Consider the following 20,519-nt stretch of genomic DNA (forward strand, 5'->3'; position numbering starts at 1 on the left):
TGTGCAGCTCTGTGAAGCCTCCTTTAGTGCAACTGCAGTCTGGGCTCTATGGGGCTGCAGCTGTGCAACCCTTGAGGGGGTGAACAAGGCAGGGGAATAGGAAGGAACTGAAGACAGAAAGAAGGCTGATGTGGGACCATGTAGTCAACTCTGGCCATTCACGGCAACTTCCAGATAGGAGAGGACCTCAAATTATAACAGGTGACAGCTGTCTACATTGCTACAGATAGTTGTCACTGGCCATTAACAATGACTACACATTCATTTGAGTCACATCTCTTTCAAGAAGCAACTATTTTGGGGTCCAAAATACTTGTATACCCTTTAGTTCTGCACCTTCATATTATGTAAACTAGTACTCCCCTAAGTAGTTGAACTTAAGGGATGCTAAGAAGGGCCCCAGATATCGTCTCAGTATCTCTCACAAGAATGCAATCAAGATATTGGTCAGGTCTGATTTCTCATCTGAAAGCCTGACTAGGAAATGATCTATTTTCAAGCTCACATAGTAGTTAGCTAAATTCAGTACTTTGAGAGCTATTGCATTGAGGACCTCAGTTTTTAGCTGGCAGCCACCCTCAGTTTCTTGCCATGTGGGCCTCTCCAACATGGTAGCTTGCTTCATCAAAGCGTGCAAGCCGAGAAGGCAATAGAGAGAGTTTGGTAGCAAGAAGGAAATCACAATCTTATGTAACTTAATCATGGAAGTGACATCTCATCCCTTTTGATATATTCTATCGGTTAAAAGCATGTTACAAAGTCTTGCCCACACTCAAGGGGGAAGAGCATTATAAAAGGGCAGAATACCAGGAAGTGGAGATCACTGGGGGGTCATCTAGAGGTTGCCCACCACAGGGAAGAAAGTGATGGCAGATATCCATTGTTTTTTTTCTGGTTGCTATCCATTCCTCCTTCTTCTGGTAATTATACCTAGATTTTCCTTTGACGAATAGCCCCCTCCACCATTTCCAAAGTGTTTCTGGCAGTCTCAGCCCCAGGTGTCGGAAAGTGACTCAAGCTGGAGAATCAGCATATCACATGTCTGGGTTCACAGTAATGAGTTTAGAAATGGACATGTGATCCAACAAGGACATGTGATCCAATTGGACATGTGATCCAATGAAGAGCAAGGAAACTTTCTTGGAAATCCTGGAAAGATATGCTCTATTTTTCAGATTGACTTAAAACTAGAGAGGATCTAGAAACTGGAGCTGCTGCCTCTGTCTGCTAAGATGTGAAGCCCAAGACTGAAAGTAACATAGCAGAAGAACCGAAAGAGATGTTGAGTCTTGGTGCTATTTGTTGAACCAGTCCTGAATCCAGCTGTGTCGTAAGTGAATTATTCCTAACGTGATTGATCCAGTTTGGGTCAAGTTTTCTGTGATCTACAACTGAAGGGCCCTAATTGACACAGGAGAAGAAACTCTTACTTGACACATTTTAGGGTCATGAAAATCCTATATCTCTTCTGAAGACAACTTTTGCATCCTCCACAATTTATTCAGAGTTGACAAATTATTTTACCTAGAGCGACAGATTTAAAATACTTAACCCATAAAAAGTTTTTCTAAAGTGCAGCAGTTTTTAAAATTTAATTTAATTTTTTTGAAACAGGGTCTCACTTTGTTGCCTAGACTGGAGTGCAGTGGCACTACCACAGCTTAATGCAGCCTCGACCTCCTAGGCTGTCACTCTTCCCAAAATACACAAGTTTTGAGATACTTTATCAAACCTTCCCTCAATGATGAAATAACTTGCATAATTATCACTTTCCTTCCATCTTTAACTTTGACTTTGTTGTATTTCTAGTAGCCTAGAGAGAAACAGGGCCCAGAGATATTAGAATTTTAGCCATCTACACATATTGTATAGAAATTTATAGCTTCTCTTAGAGCAGATTTCTGTCTAATACACTTAAAAATCAAGTCATACTGCAATAAAATGCCTTTATTGATGCACATGGCATCCTTTGTAGATTCTAAAACCCCCTTATTTACTCTTACTCTAGAAATAAAGGACCATATATTAACATTTGAATTTACTTCAGCTTGTGCTAGAGTCTGTTGTTGATTTTGCCTGGGTTCTATGTTAGCTTGAAGGTTGAATGTGTGAATACACTGTGTGGGAGCACACACCAACTGGTTGAGTGGTAGGGCCATTAGCAAGAAACAAACAGACATGTAGTTTAATAAGCCACCAATATTCCACCAATGTTCAGGCTGTTGTTATTTTTATGACACAGTAAGGTAGTACCTAAAATCTTATCTCTGAATACAGTTCACTTATTTTCAGAGACAAGATAGGGATAATGGTTGTACTGCAATCGTTAAAGGAATGGCAATATAATTTCAGATATTAATATTTGAAATTGTATTTACTTAATAAGCATATATTGAGTATTTGTGCTGAATGCTCTATAAAATGCTGGTACTTAATTTTTAACGATGCTACAAATATCATAGTATAGTAAGTTTCTATGGCTAAGCCTGACATTAATTTATCAAGGCATGCTGAAGAATATTTGATTATTGGATATAGTGCAATACCAAAACTATGTAAATAATAGGCACATCTGGTTCATGTAATTTAAGAGCGGTAAGGGTAGGGAATGTTCCCTAGACAAGTTCATTCATCAACAAAGATATATTTTGCCCTTACTACATGTTAGGTCCAAGGGCTGTTACATACAGTTGGGTAGTTTGTACACTGCACAAAGGTACCTACTCAGGAGGGTAAGTGGGCGCTGAAACTAAGTCTTCCTTATATTTGCCAGACATTTGCCCTGGTATGGGAGTGGTTTCATCCCAGGAGAGAGTGATGTTTCTAACTTGCTAATTGGCCAGATGTTCCTCTGCTAAGCTGAGTAGGATGGAAGGAGTGAGCATCATAGAAAGATGTGGCTACAAAGAGGAACACACACATGGTTCTTGCCCTTTAGGAGTTTAACTCAAGCATGGGGTTAGTTATGCAAACTGAAGATCATGATAAAATGTCATAAAGACTAATAATGATTTTGGAACACATGGTCATGGCCTTGGAACTATAAGTTGAGCAGCATGGTCCACAAACTTTTATCTTTCTAATTTGTGAATAGAATAGAGTATTAGAAACTGGTACTTGTGGCTTTCTGGTTGCCATAGGCATGTATATAGTGTAAAGGGAACAAAAGAGTTGTTGATAAATTTGACTTGGGGAATGAAAGGAATTAGAGAGGATGTCGAAGAAGTGGTATGTTGGATCTGGATCTTGAAGGGAAATAGCAAGTGCAAAGATTAGTGAAGTGAAAGCACTTGGTCCATTATAGGAATGGTAAATAACTGCTATGGCTTGAACTTGGAATGTGTGAGCGAGGGCAGAGGATATATAAGACTGAGGTTATAGCAGGAGTGATTAGGAAGAGGTTTCTGGGACAAGCTTTGGAGTATGATAATCACCCTTTATTCACAGGGAGTCAGCCCAGTTTTTAAAGCTGGAGAGCATCATATTTTAGAAAGATCAATGTGGGTGAGGACACATTAAAAAGAGAAGATCTGGAGGAGGGGACATCACTCAGGGTTATAACCTCCAGGTAAGAGATGACCAGTGTGAATCTTGGCATTGGCATTGGGGTTGGAAAGGATGGAACTTAGATGTGAGACAGCTCAGAGATACAGTCTACAGGCTAGTCTACTGTTAGATGGGCATTGTCTTATTCTACTTGGGTTCTACCAGAATACCTTAGCCTGGGTAACTGATAAACAACAGAAATTAATTTCTTACAATTTTAGAGCCTGGGAAGTCCAAGATCAAAGTGCTAGCAGATTCAGTGCCTGTTCCTATAGCTAGTATCTTCTCTGTGTCCTCACATGGTGGAAGGGGAGGGAAGCTGTCTTCTCTCTCTGTCTCTCTCTCTCTCTCTCTTTTTTTTTGAGATAGGGTTTGCTCTGTTGCCCAGGCTGGATCAGTGGCACTATCATGGCTCACTTCAGCCTTGAACTCCTAGGTTCAAGCAATCCTCCCACCTCAGCCCCCACAAGTAGCTGGGATTACAGGTGGGTGTCACCACGCTCAGCTAATTTTGTATTTTTTGTAGAGACAGGGTTTCACCTTGTTGCCCAGTCTGGTCTCAAACACCTGGGCTCAAGTGATTTGCCTGCCTCACCCTCCCAAAGTGCTGGGTATACAGGCGTGAGCCACTGTGCCTGGCCCAACATCTTTTATAAGGGCACTAATTCCATTCATGAGGACAGAGCGCTCATGGTTTAATCACCTCCTATATCCTATCACATTGGGATTAAGTTCCAACATATGAATTTTGGGGAAACACCAAAAATTTCGGGGAGACACCAACATAGCAGGGGTAGAGAAAGAGGTAGGGAAGAAAGGTTAATAGTGATGCTTTTTGTGCAATAGTGTCAAAAAGTCTCACTACAGCACAAATTGTGAAAACAATAGCATTTTTATCATTTATTACTTAGTTAATTGTCTTTGATGGCTCTCCATCCAATGGTAAGAGAGAAAGAAACATAAAGTAAAACAACAAAAAACTTGGCCAGGTGCGGTGGCTCATACTGTAATCCCAGCACTTTGGGAGGCTGAAGCGGGTGGATTACAAGGTCAGGAGATTAAGACCATCCCAGCTAGCACGGTGAAACACTGTCTCTACGAAAAATACAAAAAATTAACCGGGCGTGGTGGCACGTGCCTGTAATCCCAACTACTCGGGAGGCTGAGACAGGAGAATTGCTTGAACCCAAGAGGTGGAGGTTGCAGTGAGCACAGATCGTGCCATTGCACTCCAGCCTGGGCGACAGAGCGAGACTCCATCTCAAAAACAAAAACAAAACAAAACAAACATACACACAAAAACAAAACTAAAAACTTTGGTACTAACTAGAGAAATCTCAGTTTCTTCCAAGTTAAAATAGTTCCTTTCAGGTTAACATCACCTTTTCTGGTTACATTCAGGCCTTCAGGGTCTTTTCTTTTTACCCTGCCCACGAACCCCCCAGCCCCCTTATATGGGTGCAGAGCAAAGTTTATCTGTCATCACCATGATGGGAAGGGCCTTTCCAGGTCTTGGCTGGTCCTATTGTGAGTGCCCTGACTGAGCTGGGCTGGTCCCTGGGCCTGGGGACTTTGTGCTAGTCTCCCTGGTATGCTCGGTCATGCGTGATCCTTTGGGTCCCCTGTTGCTTCTGTGCACCATTTCAGCCATATCCTTCCAGTTCAAAGTCTTTGCATTCTTCAGTTTCTGTGTCCAGATCTCAAGGCTCTTCTACACTATGGCTGTTCTCAGAACCTCTCTGGTCCCCCTTGGGATAAGCAGGAACTCCTGGAATCCCTGCATACATGGGGCAGCCCTTGGGAAACTGGAAACATAGTTTTAGTCCCATATGCCTGATCTCCTCCCTCATTTTTTCTAATCTGTAGCTCAAGTGCCAGATGAATGTGGAATTCTCTGTGAGGCTGGTAGCCTCCTAAAGGGAAGCCAAGCCAAGGTCCTTTCTGTTTTGGGGGCCCCAGGAGCTTATCTGGATCTTTTATTGCACTTTGCCTCCTGTTTCCTCTTTGGTTTTTGGCTCCAGAGTTGAAGGTGTGTGTAGGTACTCTAATATCTCAACTCCTGCGCCACCTTCTCCAGCTCCTCCTTTCAACAATGTCTGCCTGGCTAGCAAGGAAAGGAGCTGGGTCACTAAGAAATACTCAAAGAGGTGTTTGGATGGGTGGGTAGGTGATGGGAGGAGGTGGCAAAGGTTTGGGTGGGGGTGTGAAGGAACAATCAATTCAGCCTAGACAGGTTGACTTTGAGGTGTCTAAGTATTCCAAGACATCCTGCATTTGACAGTTGGGGGAAAGAGGGTTTGGAGATCAATAGGGATTGTGGCCAGAGTTACTGGTTACGGGTGCTTGAGACAATGGGAATGGATAAGTTTAAGGAAGGCACATAGGAAGAGGAAAGTGGGCAAGAGCAGTTAGAGGAAGAGGAGCTGGAAGAAATGTAGGTTAGGAGTGGTTGGAGAGGTAGCAGGAGAAAACGGAGATAGCACTCACTCTCGGGAGTGAAGCCTGAGCCCCAGTCACATACAGAACCCACAGACCTTGCGGGCTTCTTGGAAGGCTCAGCTCACAAAACCTCACTTAAAAAAATTCTCTGAAGTTCATCTTGCCTTTCAAATAAGAGAGAAATATATTAGGCAAGCTGAGATGTAAACTGAATTATTGATGTGGTGGCTTTTCAAAGGGAAGGCAACATTAGCCTTAGGTATAAGGACATCTTTGGTTTAGGGAAAGCAAGTCCTACCATGACCTACCTTTGTAACATTTTAAATTTCAGTTCACATTTTAGCACCAAAAGACCAAAGCCTACACCTGAGATTTTGCACTTGCAAAAAGGAAGATCACCTGGAAGAACAAAATAGGAGACTCCTGCTCCCAGTAGGCTTGGGTCAGGAAGATGGCCGTTGGCATAATTGTGGAGTAGGAAGATGGAAAACAACTCCCAGAGATCCCAACAGCTGAACACGTGCTTGGGCAGTGGCTGCAGGTGAAGTCGTGGGAAGGCAACTCATAAAGGGCATTAATCAAGGTAAAAGCAAAACGAAAATGAGGTTCTTTGGGGCATGGTGTGCGGGAAGCAACGGCATGATGGGATCATTAGGAGAGATGCCCATGACTCCCCTGCCCAGCAGGGTCTCTTGTCTCTGCAGGGGTCCCTGCTTCCATCTCCTAAGGTGCAGGCAGAGAGGGCAGAAGCCAGGATCATCAATGCCCAAGCAGGTGAGTCGAAGAGTGCATGCTTCCTCTACTATGTCGTGATATAGATGGAGGCCAGGATTTGGGGGCTCTGAAACACATCTCTCCCAGGCCTGATTGTTAGGAGAGGACTTAGGCAAGGTGTGGGCAATGCTGGTGCTTCACCCTTCCTTGTTGGCCAGACAGACCCAGAAGGGCCATTTGTCAAAACAAAGAATATCTCTTCCATGGGTGAGGCAGGTGTGGCTGCCTGGATGTGAATGTGCTGCACACCTTTCCCATCAGCAGATGTCTGAGACCCTTCTCCTCCTGACTTTGCTGGCCTGAGCATCAGCCTGTGAGGTCCAGGACCCAGAGTCCAAGTCTTCTGGCTCCTAGGCTGGCACCCAACCTAACAACAATTTCTGTGCCTTCACATTTTCATCTCTGCAAGGAGGATAGCAAAAATAGCTCTCAAGTAGGGAATGACGACTGCATTTGAGAACAGGGCAAAAAAAAAAAAAAAAAAAAAAAAAAAAAATCTAAAAATTGAGCATCTCGTCACTAGGCAATTGTAACATGTTTTGAAGATTATGACCTAATCAAAATTACCCAGGTATTCTGCTCTGGAAACGCTCAACAACCAGACAGGATGTTTTTGAATGCAATAATAAAAATTATCTCTAGGAGCAAAACCCACTGAATCTTAAACATTCCTGCCAGAGAAGGAGCACTCTCCAAGTCCTTCTCAGCTTATACTAAAGAATTCCACATAATTCATTCCTGTTGTGGTAGTTAGTAAAACCTTACAACATACACAGGTCAGAGACAATCCAAAGAAACAGAAGCAAAAACAAGAGGTAGTTTTAAAAATATTCTTCAAAGAAGATGTAGATGAATATATGGAAGAAATATTATAGTTATTATTTACTAAACAATGTGAAGCTTTTCTATTTTATTTTCCTTTGAGAACTAGGCTTTCAAAGAAATATTCCGAGACTTTCTAGCACATATCTTTCTGTTATTAGGATGACTTACATTACACTGTAATTTTACACTTTAAAAAATATTGTCATTTAGAAAAATAGCAATTAATTATAAGATGAAATGTATAGAATTATAAATTTCAATTAATTGTAAGATAAATGTTTTGTAGACTATACAACAGAGCAATAAACATTGCATAGGTGTAGTACTATACACATTTCAATTAGTGATAACTTTCGCATTTCAAAAATATTTCAAAAACTAAAATATATTTTAGTAAATATGATGCTTAAACTTTTTGTTTTCTACTTTGTAGGTTATTTTTTCCACAGATGCATTTCTGATCCTAAATAATCATTTACATGAATTCAGATTTTTTTGATCTCGGTAACTTTTTCTCCACATTTCTTGAATAATTTATTTAACTTAAAATGCTTAACAGAATGTAGATTCTTTTTTATTTCTTATATGCCAGGCATGTGTCTAGATTATTTAAGAGACAAATTAGGAATATTTTCTTTTTTGTTTTTCTTGAGGAGAAGATGTGTAAGTGGCGGCCATGTTCAGTGGGAACTCTCAGGAAAACTGCTTGTTTCTAGTTCTAGGACATACTTGCTCACCTTGGCCTGCCATGCCTAACTGGGGTCATAAACCATGTGACACTGGTGTCCACCTCACATAGCACCCCCTGCCAACAGGACTAGATGCCAAATGCTGACATCACCTGCTGCCATGATGTTATCTATAGTTTCTTTCTTTCTTTCTTTCTTTCTTTCTTTCTTTCTTTCTTTCTTTCTTTCTTTCTTTCTTTCTTTCTTTCTTTCTTTCTTTCTTTCTTTCTTTCTTTCTTTCTTTCTTTCTTTCTTTCTTTCTTTCTTTCTTTCTTTTCTTTCTTTCTTTCTTTCTTTCTTTCTTTCTTTCTTTCTTTCTTTCTTTCCTTCCTTCCTTCCTTCCTTCCTTCCTTCCTTCCTTCCTTCCTTCCTTCTTTCTTTCTTTCTTTCTTTCTTTCTTTCTTTCTTTCTTTCTTTCTTTCTTTCTTTTTGTTTCTTTTTTTTGTTTGTTTTTGTTTGTTTGTTTTTGAGACAGGGTCTCACTCTGTCACCCAGGCTGGAGTGCAGTGGCACCATCTCAGCCTACTGCAACCTCTACCTCCTGGACTCAAGCGGTCCTTTCGCCTCAGCACCCCAGTTAGCTGGGACTACAGGCACATGTCACCACGCCCGGCTAACTTTTGTATTTTTTTTTGTAGAGATGGGGTTTCAGCATTGGTACCCAGGCTGGTCTTGAACTCCTGAGCTCAAGTGACCCGCCTGCCTCAGCCTCCTAAAGTGCCGGGATTACAGGTGTGAGCCACCGCACCTAGCCTATGTTGTCTGTAGTTTTATTAAGGACGGACTAAGGTATGTTGGAGTAAAAAAAAAGTGGATTTTGACATTGAAGGTTTATTTCTTGCTCATCTCCATCATGGGTTAGCTGGGGGCTCTGCTCCATGCTCCTCATTTGGGGATGTATACAGAAGGAGCAGCTACCACCTGAGCTGCTCTGCATTAATTAGTGTCTAATACAAAACTAAAGATAGCTCAGGTGGCCTCATTTGGCCATTAAAGTTTCTAGCCTGGTGGTGACACGTGCCACTTCTGCTCACTACTCATTGATTGCAACAAGTATCACAGCCCCACCCAGCCATTAGGAGCCAGGAGGTACAATCCTACCATGTGCCAGGAAGGTGGGAATTCAGAAATGCTGGGTGAACAGCATTAATGATGATCACAGTTGCCCATGCAGCGTGCATCTCCTCTTTCTCTTTCCTAGGAGATTGCTGACTTCGGTTAGTTTTCTATCTGTCCTCCATGCTTCCCATTAATTTAGGCAAAGCTAGCCCCATTTTCTGACCACAGGAGTGGACTTTGATGCACTTAAGCCAAACAAAATAATACAAACTAGTTGTGATTGGTTCAGGAAAGAACACGAGATACAATTCAGGCTAATGAGATGCTATGCGAGGTTTGCAGAGGCTTTTGGGAAACTTTCTTTTCATTCCTTTAGGATATGTTCTAGGAGTAACTCCCTTGCTTTTCTTGGATGTGTGCGAGAAAGTGTGGACATCCAACTGTGACTGGCAGCCACTTTCTGACCAATGGGAGATCCAGTCTCAGGATGGAGCAGACACCACGCATGGTAGAGCAGAGAGACAGATAAAACCTAGGTCCTTGATGAAATGATTGGCCACTGGATCAGCCACAGTTAAAGACTGCCTACCTTTGGACTTCTGGTTATCTTAGGCCAAAAATGTCCTTTTTATTTAAAGCACTTTGAGCTGGGTTTTCTAAGACCTAGCAGTCTCAACCATCCAAACTAATAAGCTGAATTAACTAGATTTCCTGTCATGTCCTTCCTGCCTGATTGGTAGCCCTTGACTCCAATTTGGCCTCATTTTCCGTACCTTACTGGCTGCCTTTTCCTCTAATCATAGGTCACTTGGATGTAAAATATATATTTACTTCAAACTCCCACTATCACATGCATTTCTTTTCTTACTGACTTCATGACCTTCAAATATGGCCTCATAATCATTTACTCTCTGTCAAGTTCCTCCAACTACTTGGATCACTCCTAGCCTGTCTTGATTAGCCACCTCCACACTAACGCCAAAAAAGGATGCCAGTTGTTCGATATCTCTGCTTCTTAAAAAACGTGTCCTTTGTCTTGCTAAATTGTGTCTTCCCTACACACTGGTTGAAAACAAAGCAGCCCACCTGGTCACACACTCTAAAATACAAAAGGTCAGTGAAGCAGTCCTCCACTGTGTCAGTGCACATGCTGTCACAAGGAGCGTTGTGACTTCAGGACATGCTTCCTCGAGCCCTAACTTGGGGCTGCACTATTGAGGCCTCAGCAAACTGATTTAAAGCTGCTACTGAAAAATCCCATCACATCCTATATGTGAGCTGAAGAGTGACAGTGGGGCCAATTTCTACCACACTTGTTACAGCAAAAGGTAGAAGCCCTGGCACTGGGGTGGGCAGGGGTGGGCTTTTTAGATCCATATTTCAATGGGCATATTTTAGGTGAATTCTAATAAGTACAAAGTTAACACACTTTGCATGTCTCCCATCCTGGCTCATTTGCTGCCTAAATGTAAGAAGCTATGCCAAAGTAACTTACTCAAGTAGTTTGGGGGAAGTCAGGGACAAGGCAAAGCTATGAGTAATCTAGGAAAAGGAAATATTCTAGGGGCTGTTTGGAGCTACAGGGAGTGGTGTATTGATGTGACTGGACATGTGGAGTTTAAATTGGCCTTTTCTGAATTATTAAGAGTTTCTGATTCATACCACGGAAGACCTGAACTTTTTAGATTTACTGTCCTTGTATCCAACAGGGATGATTCCAGAGAGATTTCTGGCAGGTTCTACAAAAATATTCTGAGACTGACAGTTGCTTTGGGGAATAAAAGACAGCGTGTGTCTGCTTCTTTCAGCCCCTCTTCCTTCTTTCTGGCTCATTTTATCAAGTCATGCAAAGCTTTCACTAATACAATTGAGGCTTATACACTGTTAGAAGAATCGCTGTCTTAATGAACATCATTTAAGGAAGAGAGGAAGAAAGAAAGAGGCGAGGGACAGGGAGAGAGAACAGAAGCCTGTTATCTTGCTGGTTTGGCTTGCTCTCATCCAGAAGGCTGACTTTCCGGCAATGGGAAGGAGGATGGTTCAAATTATGGTAATTAGGATCTTGTGTGGCAGCTCGTGATGTGCATTTCCTTCATTTCATTGTTTCTCTTCATGTTTGTTGGAAGACCAAATAATACACTTCTATGTTTGTGCCAAAGGATTATTCTTGGGATTCAGAAGACGAATGGCCATCAGAGAGCATGTCTGGCCCATGTTTCCGGAAAGGTTTTCAGTGGGATGAGGCAGGTGGCTTAGTAGAATCAGGTGACTTGTTTCTAGGGGACTTTAGAGGCTTTAGAAGAAAATAATAAGATTTTAAGAACATCTCTGTGGATCTGTTATCCAGGTGCTAACCACCTAGTTGGATTATTATTATTTTTCCTTCTTCCCGCTACACATATTTTGTCTTCCAAGAGGCTCAAGTTGTAGGAAAAGCACACAGGGAGATAGGTATAGCTCATTTTCTTATCCAATGGAGGCTGCAGTAATTTCTCCTATTAGAACAGCAAATTCCCTCCAACTCAGACCTTGGGCTTTTCCCATCCATTCTGTGATGTGATTGGCAACATCTCACTGATGACACAGAGGATGATTCTTTCCAACTGCCAATCAGTCACGGTGCAGGTTACCTTTAAATTCACTTTATATTAAACAAGAAAAGAAAGGAACTGCTTGAAACACTGAACTGCTGGATTAGATGGAAATTCTTGTAGCCTATTTTAACAGAACCATAATTTCCAGCAGCTATTTTTGAGAAGAAACTATTAGAGAAACATCGGCTCTTGAATTTAATGTGATCACAGACATCACTAGCTGTGTGATGAACATCTGCTTTTAAAGTGGGGCTTACACTGACAGTAACCCTACTTCTACTTCTTTGCTATCAACATCAGCCCTATGGCTCCAGTTATTCAACATCATTCCCCATGTGACAAATTTACATAGCTTTCAATTTATGCCTTTTCTGGGAAGGTCTGTGGCAACTTTGCCCATGTTTTGATTGTTCTTTGAGTCACAAATAGCAGGAATACCAACGCTATGCATTCATCATGTGCCAACGATGACAACATCAAGAAGCTTCAGGTCTGGGGTTCTCTGGTCCACCATCTCATTTTGTGAAAGAGACTAGGGTTCAAGAGACCTCCCCAAAATTTGTTGTCTATTTAGAGCACGTTTGTTAAGAGAATGCAGAGGCTTTTTACTGTGTTTTATTGAAGTGTAATGTGTATTATACTTCTGTAGTACACAAGAAAAAGTGTGCAGATCATATGTGTATGTTCAGTGAATTCACAAAGTGGGACATCTGTCTAGCCAGCACCCAGCTCAAGAAACAGTGCCAGTTCCTTCATGCTGCCTTCCCATCCACACCGAGCCTAAGAGTCATCCCATCTTGACTTCTAACACCTTAGACAAATGTTGCTTGTGTTTAAACTTTAGATTAATGGGTCTAAAAATCCTTAAACCTGTTCTCTTTCCACTACCACAGTTTCTTTGGGCACCACATTCTCCTATGGGAGATACCACAAAAGAGTTAGAGTTTCAAAAGTGAGACTGGGAAGGAAAACTACATTCGATTTTGACATCAGATTTTCATCCTAATCAAGTTGTCAGCTTTATAATCTTCCATAGTTAGAGACAAGGCTACTAGAGTTAAGTTGCTAAAAAATCAAACCAAAACAAACCCAGCTCTTGTCTGGTCAGCTGTGAGTGCAGGTCCAGCTGGTTGCTGCGTGGTCACTTTAATGACATAATATTCTGTGAGTGTGAGTTCAAACCATTCTTCAGAAAAACTTATTATGTTTTTGTGGCTGCTATTGATTTTTACCCTGACATATTATTATTCTTGACAGTATTGCTTTTTAATCACTGACATCTTAGTAAATCCAGAGTCAGAAATATCACTGGACTGCTTTTAAAATTTCTTCACAATGAAAAACCAGCTTTCTACATCTTATTTCCTCTAATGCAAAGCTAGCCTTTCTGTTCGCCTGCTTTCATGTTGATTTAAAAACTTGGTTTTCTATTACAAATGTTTCCCACCTCTCCTCTATTTTTCCCCTCTTTTGTCCAGGAGGCAATGTAAATCTACATGCTTTATTAACCACCCAGTTGTGCAAGGACGTTCTGACTGCATCTTAGAAATGCTAGCAGGCCAGGCGCAGTGGCTCACACCTATAATCCCAGCACTTTGGGAGGCCAAGGTGGGCAGATCACCTGAGGTCAGGAGTTGGAGAACAGCCTGGTCAACATGGTGGAACCCTGTCTCTACCAAAACTAGAAAAATTAGCTGGGTGTGGTGGCAGGTGCCTGTAATCCCAGCTACTCAAGAGGCTGAGGCAGGAGAATCGCTTGAACCCGGGAGGTGGAGGTTGCAGTGAGCCAAGATCATGCCATTGCACTCCAGCCTGGGCGACAAGAGCTAGACTCCATCTCAAAAAAAAAAAAAAAAAAAGCTAGCAAATAGCCAGATCCGATGCAGACTGATGGTCAGCTTGCAGGAAACATCAGATTTCCATCTTTTGGTCACACATCCCTCTTTGCACAGTCAGATACTTCCCAAAGCAGTTTTTTATGTACTAAGAGAAAGATAAGTGGATGCAGAATTGAGTTTACCAGCTATCCAAACTCTTTCAGCAAATTTGTGGATCATCTCATTTTTCTGCTCTGTGAGTTACTGAATATGAGAAAACCAGAATAGATCCTCCCTGTTTGGTAAGTGAAGGGGTAAAGTTACAGTAGCAAAAACAAGGTACAGGAACAAAGTGCTTGGGGGAGCTCTCCAGGAAACATTATATACAGCCTGGTACTTTCTTACCCAGAGGCAGCAGTCTCGAGGAACCGTAAGAGCCAATAGTGACAAAGCTGTTTAGTCATGGATAGTACCATGTCAAAGTGAACTAAAATAAGTAGCCGTGATGGAGATAATTAATTCATCTGTAATAGAGTCTGGACTCTCGGAGAATTCTAACAGTTTTTGGATTAAACTGGGTGAGAGACTTGTTATGGCTTCCAGGCCAGAAGCTGGCCAGAAAGTAGTTTGCTTAGAATTTTTGTTTCTATTTTTATTGGCTGTCAACATTCTAGCTAACGAGGAGGCTACCAGCACACACTTCTGTTCATTTTCCCTTCCGAGACACCTTCCTGAGTGTCTCTATCCATTGGATGCTTGTAGAGAGTAAGCCTTTGCCCTTGTGGGGTGAGGGAAAGGAGAGAAAGTGGGAAAGCAGGGATGACACTGATAAGAAATCTCTGTACCTTTGATTTCGAATGGGAATGTGATGCTTTTCTTTCATCACCAGTATTGAAACCTTGCTGTTTTGAACTTCTTAAAGATCCAATATCTCTCCACAACCTATGGAGAGACTGGGAGTAGGGAAGCTCCTTCAGGCAAACTCTCAGGTCCCCCCTGAGAGCATAATATCACAAGAAAGAAAAACCTGAAATCATCCTGCAGCCACAACTAAAGATCTCTTAAATGCTGTCAGCTGCAGCTGTTCTAGTTTGACAGGCCAGGTGAATCAGGACATAGTCATCTTGGAATCCAAGAATACAAAGACCTTGCATCCCTGGTGGAACAATATTTTCAATCAGGAAATGTATTCCTTAGTTCCCCTGAAAATCTGAACCTATCCTGTTCTTTGATCTGTGGAAATGGAAATAGCCAAAGAAGTTGAGATTTCCAAGTATGGCCAGGCAACCAGCGGTTCCAGCTGGTTCTGGGAGATCTTCCACAAATTTTAGTTGTGAACATTGTTTTTCTAGATCCAGAAAAGCACTATTTTTCTAGATCCATTGCTTCCAAAGATCCAGAAAAACAGATGGGTGGGAAGACCCCTGAACTACAGTGATCATGTGATGTGGTTGGAGGCTAAAAATATCAAGGAGTCTGTGATGCAAAAGGAGAATGGGCCTTTAAGTAGGGTACCAATAATCTCAGCCCAAGAAGTAAGGCTGCCAGGGACCCTTTCTCTATGCTTAACTCCATGATTAATTAAACTCTTTTAAATTATGCCAGAATTAACCCCGTCAATAGAAATGTTGCCCACAGGCTTGGTTCCCAGCCTTTTGAATTTTCCTTTGTCCTTTTGTGTTTGTTTTGTGAGCAATCAGAAAGTTCCCTTGAAGCCAAGGAAGTCTGAGCCAATGACAACCCCCTCTCCCCACAGACCAGAGCACACAATGGGGATAACTTGGTTACTGGAGAGGAATCAGCTCAGAAAAACATTTCCAATTACACCAACAAGAAGCTCAAAGGAAAAGAAGGCAGGTTATAGAAATAATACTAGAATATTAACCATAGGAAAACAATGCTAAAGACTAAAGTTTGTGTAAGATCTCCCAGAAAGTTCAAGATGGTCTGTCTGTGCTTTTCATTTAGGTCAACCATGTGGAGAAAGGCCAAATGACTTAATAATACAACCATACATTTGAGCAGTATTTCATAGACACAGATGACTTTTGCTTGTCCTGTCTTATTTGATGTCCTTACTTGAACCTGGGATGTAGGTATGTAACATATTCGTTTGTATACAAGGAAAATGGGGCTTGAAAATGTTATGTGACTTGTCCAAGGTCAAAAATGATGAGGATTCTGGTCTTCTAACAACTGGTTGGATATGAATTTCACTGTACTAGAATGTCCATCTTTCCTGCTTAACATATTTCAGGAGGGTGAATTCTAGACGATGGGCTTGGCATCCTGACATAAATCAGATAGTAATTAAGATGACTAATGGTCTGCTTTAGGAACCATGAGTTTCAAAAGGAAATCAGGATACGATGTTGTACATAGGTGGTTTATACTCTGGTTGGGGAAAGTGGTCCTAAAATAAAGAATAAACAAGACACTGCAAAACTGGATGGTACCAAAAAGAAGTGCAAACAAATTCCAGAAAGGAGACATATGTATGGCCAAGCAAATGTTTTCAGACAGGAGATAGGACCTAGGTGAACTGTGCATTATAGATGAGCAGGGTTTGACTATGGGAGAGCAGCAGGGTGCATGAATCCTCCCTGGGGAGTGACAAAGGCAACTCTGGAAACATCTTGATTTTAGCAGGTATAAGGACATTTTGGAATTTGTGGGGAAAATTGCCTTGGGTGGTAAACAGAAGGTCAGGCTATGAGGACCCCCACCCCTTAAAGCTTTAGTATCAATTTCAACACTTAGAAGTGCATTTGGAAGCAACCAGGTAGCTAGGCTAGAGTGCAGAGCCCTGGTGAATAAACAGTCCATCTGGTTTACACTATTCAGCAAGGTGACTTCACTGGCTTTTGTCTTATCATGCAAGGCAGTTTTGAATACAGAAACCTAGCAGGATAAATCAGGAAATCCAGAAACCCAGAGACAGATTTGCTTGGCTGGCATATTCTACGATATAATGTTAATTTAGTGCCTTCATTGTATAGTAGATAGAAAAAACTGCTAGAACAAATTAGGGCCCACAATCAGTCTGAATATTGGCAAGAGTCTTGTTAAAGGGATCACTCTTCATTCAGACGTGTATGGGGGGAATTCTCTTGAAGGGCATCTAAGTTAACCACAGCCTCCTGAACTCAGGGCTGATAATATTAATGAGCAGTGCTGGAGACTTAACAATGGAGGGTAAAACATAGTTTATGAATGGATGGCTACATTATGTAATTTTTCTCTGCTTTTCTACTCTTTAAGCTGTGCAAATCCGTATTAAGATACATGTAAATGTAGTGTAAAATTGGGGGGAAGGGGGCTTGGGAGTCACTGACACTTGAAAATAGGAGCCAAAATTTCTTACTCCTAGTAGGCTGGGTAATGGGACAGAAAGCTGGAGTCTATGTTGTTAATCTTAATCTTATTTTCTGCATGGTGGCTTTCCATGAAGATAGCTGAAGACTGATTGCAACATAGGAAAGCCCAGAAATCCAACCCAGTTAAAAAGGACCCCTTAACATTTCTCTGAACCCCAAGAGTCTGTTGGAGTTAAGAGTCATTCTAACTAGTTATTTCCTGAACTCTGTCCCCAAGACTGAGTTAGGTTCCCTTCTTATACTCACCAAGAACACCATGTACTCATCAAGCTATAGTTGGAGTGTATGTGTCTGTGTGCGAAAGAGGGAGAGAAAGAGATCATTTAAACAGTTCAGGCTGGTTATTGGTCTTCCCTCCCATTTATGGAAGATGAGCTATCGGTAAACATATAAGGGGCTGTGAATTCCACACTTCTCTCAATCCTCAGTTCCTCTGTGTTTTCCATAGCATGAGCATCTTGCTGTGTTGTGTGTTTTGAGGTTTAAAGAAACACATTTTTTAAAAAAGCATAGTCCATAAATATAAGAATGATGCTCTACCAAGAAGCAGCAATTGCTTCCATCATCAGTGGAAAGATAGGTTTGTTGTGTCGGACTTAGGGAAATGGTGGTGCCTTCTTAAAGAGATTTTCAAGGGCAACTTCAGCTACACATTCTGCCTTGCCTATTGACTTTAGACCACAACTCTTGTAAATGCAGTCTTGTTGAGGAGTGAGAGAGGGAACGAGTGAAGACTGAAGAAGTGACCAGTTTGATTTGGATAACTCTCCTTAATGCTCAGGAAAATATATCCTTGCCCACAAATGGTTACATGCTCCAATTGTTGATGTAGCATTTTTTAGACTCCAGCAATTCTCACAGCTTTCACACGAGGAAGGCAGAGAGAAGACAGCTTTGTTCTCATTAAAAAAACAAGAAAGTCATGGTACCAACTGGCTTTAGTCAGTGAGAAAGCATTAGACCTGGAATTTCAGGCTCAGTCTATCTTCTCACATGTATAATTTAAGCATGAAATAGGCCACTACATACTTTTCCAACAGTGTGAGGGCAAAAGTAACAGAAAAAGGTTCTTATAGTCATTTTGGAAGAAGCCCTACAATAGATTGAAAAGATAAAGTGTGAAATGGTGTGTGAGGACTGTGCTAAGTTAACAGACGAGTCAGTCTGAGAGGCTGTTGCTTGCAGGACTCAGGAGGGAGCATCTCTGATGCCTTCTGGAAAACACCGTCTTGAAGAACCATTTCAGATCCCTGGATACGTGTTTGCTGAGCTTCCTAATAGTTAGGCTGCAGGTGATTCTGTTCTGCTTATTAGACTATAAATTAGTTGACCTACATCATGTGTCAGAGATTATAAGAACAGAATGGGAAATCAGCTGAGAGTACTCCTCATAAAGAAATTATGTTTCCCCCATGTGTGAACAGAAAGAAATGGTTTCTATTCATCCTATGGCACCACACAGTTTATAAAAGAACCACTAGGGATAGGTTGCATGCACAGGGTTTAAAAATTCAACAAGAACTCAACAAAGATAACCGCTATACACTGAATGTTTGTGTCTCTTCAAGCCCCTTTAATTCATTAGTTGAAAACCTAATCCCCTAACCTAACATGATGGTATTAGGGGGTGGGCCTTGGGAGGTGATGAGGTTATAAGGGTGGAGCCCACATGAATGGCCTTAGTGTCCTTATAAAGGAGACACCAAGCACTGGCTCACACCTGTAATCCCAGCACTCTGGGAGGCTAAAGCAGGAGGATCCCAGGAGTTTGATACCAGCCTGGCAACACAGGAAGACCCTATGACATACACACACAAAAATAGCCAGGTATGGTGGTATGCACCTGTAGTCCCAGCTACTCAGGAGACTGAGGTGGAAGGATTGCTTGAGCCCAAGAGTTCAAGGCTGCAGTGAACTATGATTGTGCCACTGCACTCCAGCTTGGGTTACAAAGCAAGACCTTGTCACAAAAAAAGAGATTTTGGATATCTCATCCTTATGCTATGTGAGGATGCAAGGAGAAGAATGCCATCTACGGAAGCAGGCCTTCACTAGACACCAAATCTGTTGGTGTCTTAATCTTGGACTTCCCAGCCTGCAGAACTGTGAGAAATAAGTTTCTGTTGTTTATAAGCCACTCAGTCTATGGTGTTCCCTTATAGCAGCCTGAAGAAAGACAATAACCACCCCAAATCTATTGTTTTCATGCTTTCTATTGTTCGAGGCCACATGACTGTACTGGGAATGAGCTAACATTAATTTTTGGCCTCACAATTTCTGTATTTCCACAAATCATCCAAATGATACTGAAAGCGATTGCAAGACTTTCCTATACTTGAAGGACAGAGTGCATAAGCTGAATAACATGGGGCTTCAGTAATAATGCTGAGTTTTTTCTGAGAGGTTCTCAATGCAACTATGAGAACAGTCCCTTTTAGAAATGGAAGGATATTACCCCAATGCCCAGTACTGAAAATATTTAAAAACAAGAAAATAGAACAAAACATAAAAGTAAGTGGCTTGCATAGCAAAGATGTACTATAATAATTTCAGATTGCAACTAGGCCTACTTATACAGAGGGCACAATAGAAGGATTTTCTAGAACTGTCAGTTCTGAACAATGCTGGGCTTTTATTAAGTATATCACTATGTTATTTTAAAAGTTAATTTTCTAGTAATGGAATTGCATTCATATGATTTTGGTAATTAAACTTAATTGTGTAATTGGAACAAATGAGCAGATTTAGATTGCACTAGCCATATGTAACAACATTATTAGGTATATAAATCTTTCCTTCAAGTTTTTTTTTTTTTTTTTTGGAGACGGACTCTCGCTCTGTCGCCCAGGCTGGAGTGCTGTGGCCGGATCTCAGCTCACTGCAAGCTCCGCCTCCCGGGTTCCCGCCATTCTCCTGGCTCAGCCTCCCGAGTAGCTGGGACTACAGGCGCCCGCCACCTCGCCTGGCTAGTTTTTTGTATTTTTTAGTAGAGATGGGGTTTCACCGTGTTAGCCAGGATGGTCTCGATCTCCTGACCTCGTGATCCGCCCATCTCGGCCTCCCAAAGTGCTGGGATTACAGGCTTGAGCCACGGCGCCCGGCTCCTTCAAGTTTTATATAGCGCATACACACACACACACACACGCATGCACACACACACCCCCCCCCCCCACACAGTAGTAGTCTTATTTGACAGGACCAGGAACTTTCATCTTAGTGTGTTTAGAATGGCACCTATTATTTCAATCCATCTTACTCCTCTGCCTACAAGGAATTACATCGGTGGCACTACAGATGTAAATGAGATCTGTTAGTGAGCAGTGAGAATGCATGGGTAAACAGCAGATTGAGAAAGTTGAT

The 20,519-nt window shown here is 41.7% G+C and overlaps 1 protein-coding gene and 1 long non-coding RNA gene across 4 annotated transcripts in view; one reads left to right on the forward strand and one right to left on the reverse strand.

Moving 5' to 3' along the window:
* LHFPL3 (LHFPL tetraspan subfamily member 3) overlaps positions 1-20,519 on the reverse strand; it is a 567,114-nt gene that overhangs the window by 100,549 nt on the left and 446,046 nt on the right. The gene's annotated exons all lie outside the window — the stretch shown is intronic.
* On the forward strand, positions 1,197-10,208 carry LOC126949856 (uncharacterized). Its single transcript, XR_007723979.1, has 4 exons — positions 1,197-1,330; positions 3,448-3,568; positions 6,317-6,568; positions 9,748-10,208. It is a non-coding gene; the product is annotated as an uncharacterized LOC126949856 (long non-coding RNA).

The sequence above is a fragment of the Macaca thibetana genome, chromosome 3 (assembly GCF_024542745.1).
Source record: "Macaca thibetana thibetana isolate TM-01 chromosome 3, ASM2454274v1, whole genome shotgun sequence".
NCBI lineage: Eukaryota > Metazoa > Chordata > Mammalia > Primates > Cercopithecidae > Macaca > Macaca thibetana.